This window comes from Gavialis gangeticus, unplaced genomic scaffold (assembly GCF_001723915.1).
Source record: "Gavialis gangeticus isolate Ggan-Ray unplaced genomic scaffold, GavGan_comp1, whole genome shotgun sequence".
NCBI classification, from domain to species: Eukaryota; Metazoa; Chordata; order Crocodylia; family Gavialidae; genus Gavialis; species Gavialis gangeticus.
Window position 1 is genome coordinate 28,086,907 of NW_017729029.1, and position 6,701 is coordinate 28,093,607.

Consider the following 6,701-nt stretch of genomic DNA (forward strand, 5'->3'; position numbering starts at 1 on the left):
AGGGGGGGGGGGGGGGGGGGGGGGGTGTTTGACATCAGGAGATAACAATGTAAAAAAATTCTCAGCAAAAATAAGTGGGGTGGTGCACATGTGCTGCCCAAAACCAGAGTCTGGCCAGCTAGAGCCATGCTCTAGTTGCTGGCCAGGCTCCCTCCTGCCATAACACCACTGCTGGAGCCCTGGGAGGCCCCCAGGGAAGGCTTCTGGAGACACTTCAAGAGCTGGCCCCAGCTTCCCCTACCCCACCCAGGACAACCTGCCATGCTCCAGAGCGCATGTGCACAGACATCCCACACAGACAAGTAGCAGTAGCACACATTGTGCTGCTGCTATTTGTCCCAGGGAAATGCGTGTGTGCGCTCATCTGGATGTGCCCTATGTGTTCTTCTGTTTTAGGATCCACCTTGCTGCCTCTTGTCTCTTTTCTTCCATTATTGTGGTGTTTACATTAAGTCCTCAGTGTCAGAAAAATGATCACCTTATCTCAACTTCAGTTTGAACTGGGTAACTTTATTTATTTGAGAAATCCTAATTTTCTGAGAAACATTAGTTCTAAATCTTCCAATCTTGGAGAGTCTTTTTTTTTTCCCCACCTCCCAATCATAATTTGTCTCTTACTAAGGACTTTGTTAGCCCCTCTGAAGAGGCAATCCTGCAATTTTTAGCCTGAGAGCTATCACAAGCTCTTAAGTTTTCATTTTTACCTTTTGTTCTCTCTGATATGAAGCATGGATCTCATGTTTCATTTTCACATGGAATGTAAATTCAAATTATACTCAGTCTCCTCTGCCTGTCTTAATTAAAAACTGATAAAAATAAAATTTGTCATAATTAGCTACTGACACAAATAGAGATGACCTTCTGATTATCTTGCTTTTATTGGCAACCACTTTTTTAGGTACAGAATGAAGTATTGGTTAAACCTTTTCCAGTTGTCCTCTATATTTCTGCAGTGTTTCAACTCTGGTCTTTTGACTGTTGCATTCTTTTCCTCTGGGTATTGCCTTAGGTCGTTTTATTCCTGGTGCTTTATGTTGTTCAGTAAACACTTGGAAACAAGAACTCTGACAGAAGTTTGTTTTAGAGTGTTTGTGTTATAACTGATCAACATTTTGTAACAGGATTCTCTATATAACAACCCCCGTGTGGTTCATGCCAGGGAGTTTTAAAGGTACAACTCCTTCTAAGTGTGTAAACACCTGGCAGCATTGGACCTGAAACAAAACCTTACATTTCTAGAGCTATTCTTTGTTTTATAGATGCCTTTAAATATCACAAATTAAATATATAACTTTTATAACTATGAATTAAAATTCACACTATATACCAAGTCATGATTCAGTTCATTTTATCCACTCTCAGACTAAATTCTTGGCTGAATTAACTCTTATGGGGATTTTGCATACATGTGAATTGTAGGAATTGACCTCTAACTTTATTTTTATTTGGATACAAATTAGCTGATTTTTCTTTTTCAATATGTGTAAAGTTCTTAATGTGCTTGAATGCATTGCTGTATTTAATCAGGGGTGTAGGTTGTAGCTGTGTTGTGTCTAAGGACATACGCAGACAAGTTTTTTGGCAGTAAATCTGATATGTGACTGTCCAGGTAAATCCTCCACTTTTTACTAGCTATTCTTATTCCCTTCCCCCCCAATCCTCCTGTGTCTCATCCTTTGACTACAGCTACATTCACACATCCCCCCACCCCTCACCTGTCTCTCACCTTACAACTGTGGCAGGCCAATAAGGGGTGCTCCTGCATTGAGCTACCCACCTCACTGTGCCCAACCACCTTCCCGGCTCCAAGTGCCTCCTTTTGGGGGAGCTTCATGTCCAGCCGACCCCCATCCTGGAGCGCACCCGCAAGCCTGGGCGTAACACTGCCACCATCCAGGGTCTGGACTGATCTTGGACCTGTGCCCCCTGGGAAACACAGGCCTAGTAGTCCTTGAAGGCACTTGACCCACTACAAGAACTTGGGGTGAGCCCTTCAGTTTGAAGCACAAATTGTGGTCTCCCTTAGTCAGCCAAACCAAGAGGACCCCAAGCCATAATCTAGGTCCTCTCCCAATAAGTCTCCCATGCTAGGTAGAAAAAAAAAGCTTTATTGGTTACAAGGAGTAGGTTTGGAATAGGGTACAGGGTAGAACAATATCAGAGAAATACCTTAGAGCAAACAGTAGCATGGCAGCTGTTGTTTATGCATCTGTGTTACTGCAAGCTATATATCTAGTTAGATCTCAAGTAGCTTACTCACAAGTATCATCCAGAGGCAGGTGGAGATTTCCTATGGAGGCAAGCAGTTCACTGACAATCAGTTTCAAGAGATAGAATGAGTTTCAGATGGTCCAACTTCTCTGAAAGTTCTCATCATGGCTGCTGCCCTGCCTCCTGGCCAGTCCTTAAATTATATAGACCTTATGACCTCATTTACCTGATCCAATTAAGGCCTGCAATTGTTGGCTGCCAGCCAACCAATATGAAATGCATCACTGGTTGCTGGGTAGACTGGCAGGGTCTCTAGCCCCATCCCACTGCTTAGAACAATAGGGAGTTTAAGCCCCCACACAGGTGAGTGCACCCTGTCACATGGGCAGAGGGAGCAGGTTTCCCCCTCCCTCAGGAATGTATCCAGCTCAGCTTACAACTCAGGGTTACTTGAAGCCAATGGGGCCAGAAGTCTCTGCCCTCTACAGTGATCATGGTAAGCATATTGTCAGATTAGGCATCCACCTGATAGCAGAGATTGGGGAGAGACAGAGATGGCATTCTGCCACAATGACCACCTCAACTGACATTTTAACTGGCTGGTTTTCTTGCATATGTACTGGCCTCTGGCTGCTTTACCACTCCATCCAGGAAGAGCACAAACCATCTGCTGATGCTTCCTCAGCCTGCAGGAGGGTATTTGTGCCTGAAAGCTTGCTAAGAAGAATTTTTCCAACTATTTGAGTTGGTCTAATAAAAGATATTGAATTTACCCAAAGAACATTGTCTTGCTGTGTTTAACAAAACTCCTTTCTTTTCCTGTTATGTATCACAATCTGACCTCTGTTTCACTTTCAATTTGCAAGTAATGAGAAGGAAAAATGTGATGTTATACAGGAAGTGGCCTGAGACTGCAAAAAAACTTGGTACATAAAGGATACCAAACCAAAATCACAAGGTAGCAACTTTTGGTCATTTTAAAAAAGAATTAATTTGAACTGTTTAAATGGAGGCATAAGAGTAAATATCTCACATCCTATTTTCTCAATCATCTCATTTAGGATGATTTTTTTAATATAAGGGATAAGTTTAAAAAAAATTCTGCTCTAAACAAACTCAGTTTTAATCAGATTTGTTGCTGCAGTTGAAGGAAACTTGAATACCTGCTTGTCATACCCAGCAAAGATGTTAAATTAGTTAATGTCCTTTCAAAAGGCATAGTCTAGAGTTAAGTCTGTTCTATAGCAAATCAGTATCCCAAACTTAGTAAATTACTGAAAGGCAAGGTTAATTATATCTCCTGTAACAAAGTCCCTGTCCCACAGTAAACTTGCATTTTATAAGGTATGAATGTTGAGGATACCTTGGTTATGGAACTGTAATTCTATATGGTGCATGTGTATAATGTAATAAATACAGACTCCAGGACATGAGCGACTGGTGCCTCCTGAGTCTGGGGGGGCACCAGACCGCTGAGGTGGGAGGGGGTCCCCTAGCAGCCGATCACTGACTGGGGGGCCAGTGGCAAATCTGGAAAAACCAGAAGTGCACTTCCGCTGGCACTTATGGATTTGTGGCTGGCACTTTCAGGGGGTGCACTGCCAATCTCAGGGGGTGCACGTGCACCTGTGTTCACCCCCTACGCATTGCCAGTACTCCAGGGCATAGGTTTTATGCATATGCACCTGTGATCTATCATCATCTCACTAAGTTTGCTGTCACATTATGGGATAATAATCAGGTGAGAACCTTTTAACTTGAATGAGTTAATTGTTTTCTTGTTGAGTAGGGTTTAGTAAATAGCTGAATTTTATTTATGTTCTTGCCACAAGGTAGTGCAATTAATGTTTATATTATGCTGATATAATTATAAAGTTGTACTGATTTTATTTAATGCTTTGGAAGAGAGCTGAAAATAGGCAGTATCATTCAGGAAAAAAAAAATAAACTACCATAAAAGTGTGAAGCTTTTAGCCAGTTCCTATCAAATTTAACATTATTTCATATTTACCATAGGTTCAGAAAACTAGGTAACAGTTCTTTGAATAAAAAGTCTGATGCCTGCCTTTTACAGGTATACTGCATACCTGCTAAAATATTTAAATTGTTATTTGCTGTTTTTAGGTCATACCATGGGATAGATCATGTTGCTACATTGAGTTTCTTCCAAATAGTTTACAGAAGCCTGTTAGAAAGTACCCACAGGGTCACAGGAGACAAGGAATTCTACAGAGCAGAAACAATGAGTAGCTGAATCTGTTCCCATCAGGAATCTGTGAGTTTTCTGACTGAAATACACTTGGGAATTAATACTCTTCAGAACACTGAAAAGTGCATTGTGATTTTTTCTGTGCTAGTGTGTACTAGTTATTTTTAGAGAATAGGATTCAGTATTTATTAATGATGCTACATTTGACTCCTCAAATTGGTGTAACACACACAGCCACCATATGAAAGGAATGTCTCAGGCTGCATTCAGATGTTGATTTGTACCAAAAGAAATTTCTTCTGGTGGAAGAATAGCCAAGAAGTTGGCCTGTAGAGACATTCCTTCAGTCTAATGGCTGGAATCTTTCACAGGCAAGTGACCCAGGAAGGAGCACTAGAGGACTGCTCCCAGGGCCACCTCCACCCTTAAGAGTGCCTACTGATGATGATTGAGTGTTGCCACACTCATGTGTTGGAAGCACGTGGGCCAGTAAGCCAGCAACAGGTAGAATGGTCAATGTCCACATATACATGAGACACTGACTATGCAGTAGTGTTGCATGACAGCAAACATACATGACACTACTGCACAGTACTCACAAGATACTGCACAGTCAGCATCATGAAAAGGCCATTCCTCAGTGTGAATGCACAGCAACTCTGGTTACTGTACAGTCATTTAGTACTTGTCTATATAAGTACTAAATGACTGCACTGTAACAACTATGCAGTCAGTGTCTTGTGTAGACATGGCCAGTGTCAATAAGACCTTGGGTGCCTGAAGGAGAGCCTTAAGGACATTTAAAGAGAATGTGGCCAGCTGTCTGAACTTGAGCACCACAGCTGCAGCCAGCATCCAGTAGAAAGTGGCCACCGCTCATTGTCTACTCCATCAGTACCACCTCAAGGAAAGCTAATGCTGCACTTTCATTGTGCCCCCATGTTTGGAGAGCCTATTCATTGACAACCCATCCTCTCCTTCACCTGGGACAGGGGTGAGCTGTCAAGTGATATTTGGCAGCTGTTGAAAAGTTTTAAAGACACTCAGGTCAGTCTGGCATCCAGACTGACCACAAGAGATGGAGTCTCGTCTTGTTGGACGCACCCAAAACTCCTTCTTGCAGGTGGAAAAGACCCAAAGCCATGTCCGTGTGTTCATTCTTTATAGTGACAGCTGTCCACACAAACCTATGGATTCTGATGAGTCAGACATGAAGGTCATCCTCCTTGTTCTGTTGGCAGGCTGGGATTGGTAGGACATGATCTTCTGGCTTTGTGGTCTGTAATCTTCAGGGGGGTCATAGCTTGCAGTCTTCAGCCATCAGGGTGAAGCATGATCTAGTATTTGGTAAAGCTTAACAGCTGACTCAACATCACTGCAGCCTTTAACCATTAAACCACAAAAGGCTATTTTCACTTGCTGCAAGAGGACTGTCTTCCTTCACATTGTCACATACATACATAATTCACTCTTTCGTTAACTCTTTCCACATACGCCAAACATGCCACAAACCTTGCATAAGCATTTTCTATATACTAAATTTAAATTCTAAAATCATAAGATTAATAGGTAAAATATATCTAAAATCATGAGATCAATATGTCAAATACTTTATGATAAGCAATAGGAAATTTAAAATAGTTAATAGGGCTGTGCAGAGCAGGTAATATTCAGTTCGACAGCCATGTCGAATATTAAACCAGGTTCCGCTTCGATTAGCCATCTGCTTTGAGTCGAGTGGGTCCGCTTCGACTCGAGGTCAAAGCTCAGTCGAATATTTGAGCTGCTTCGACTTCCCCATAGGCCATAATGGGGAAGGTTGAAGCAGGCTATAACTTTGGTATTTCTTGTCTGATCTTGATGAAACTTGCAGGAATGGTAGCTCCTGAGGAGCCCACAAAGACTGCCAACTTTCACGGTGATAGATGCAGGGGTTTGGGGGAAACTGCACCTTAAGCTGCTGACAGACAAAACTCATGCTCCAGATGGAGTGAGGAGGGTGGCATTCACTCCGTCTACACCTGGAGCTTGGGGAACCCCAGCAGCAGGAGGTTGACCTTGAGGAACACCAGCTGCTCCACCAAACCAGGATCCAAACAGGTGTGGTGGGGTGTCACACCATCCAAAGCCATGCTGAATACCCTCTCGCTTGACATACTGGTCGGTGGACAGGACAGGTATTCCAAAGCAACTGTGGCCAGATCCGGCCACATCGGGCTGCAGGTTGCCCAGTAGGCCAAGGGGTTGCAGTCCAGGGGCTCCACAGGCTTGGCAAGATAGG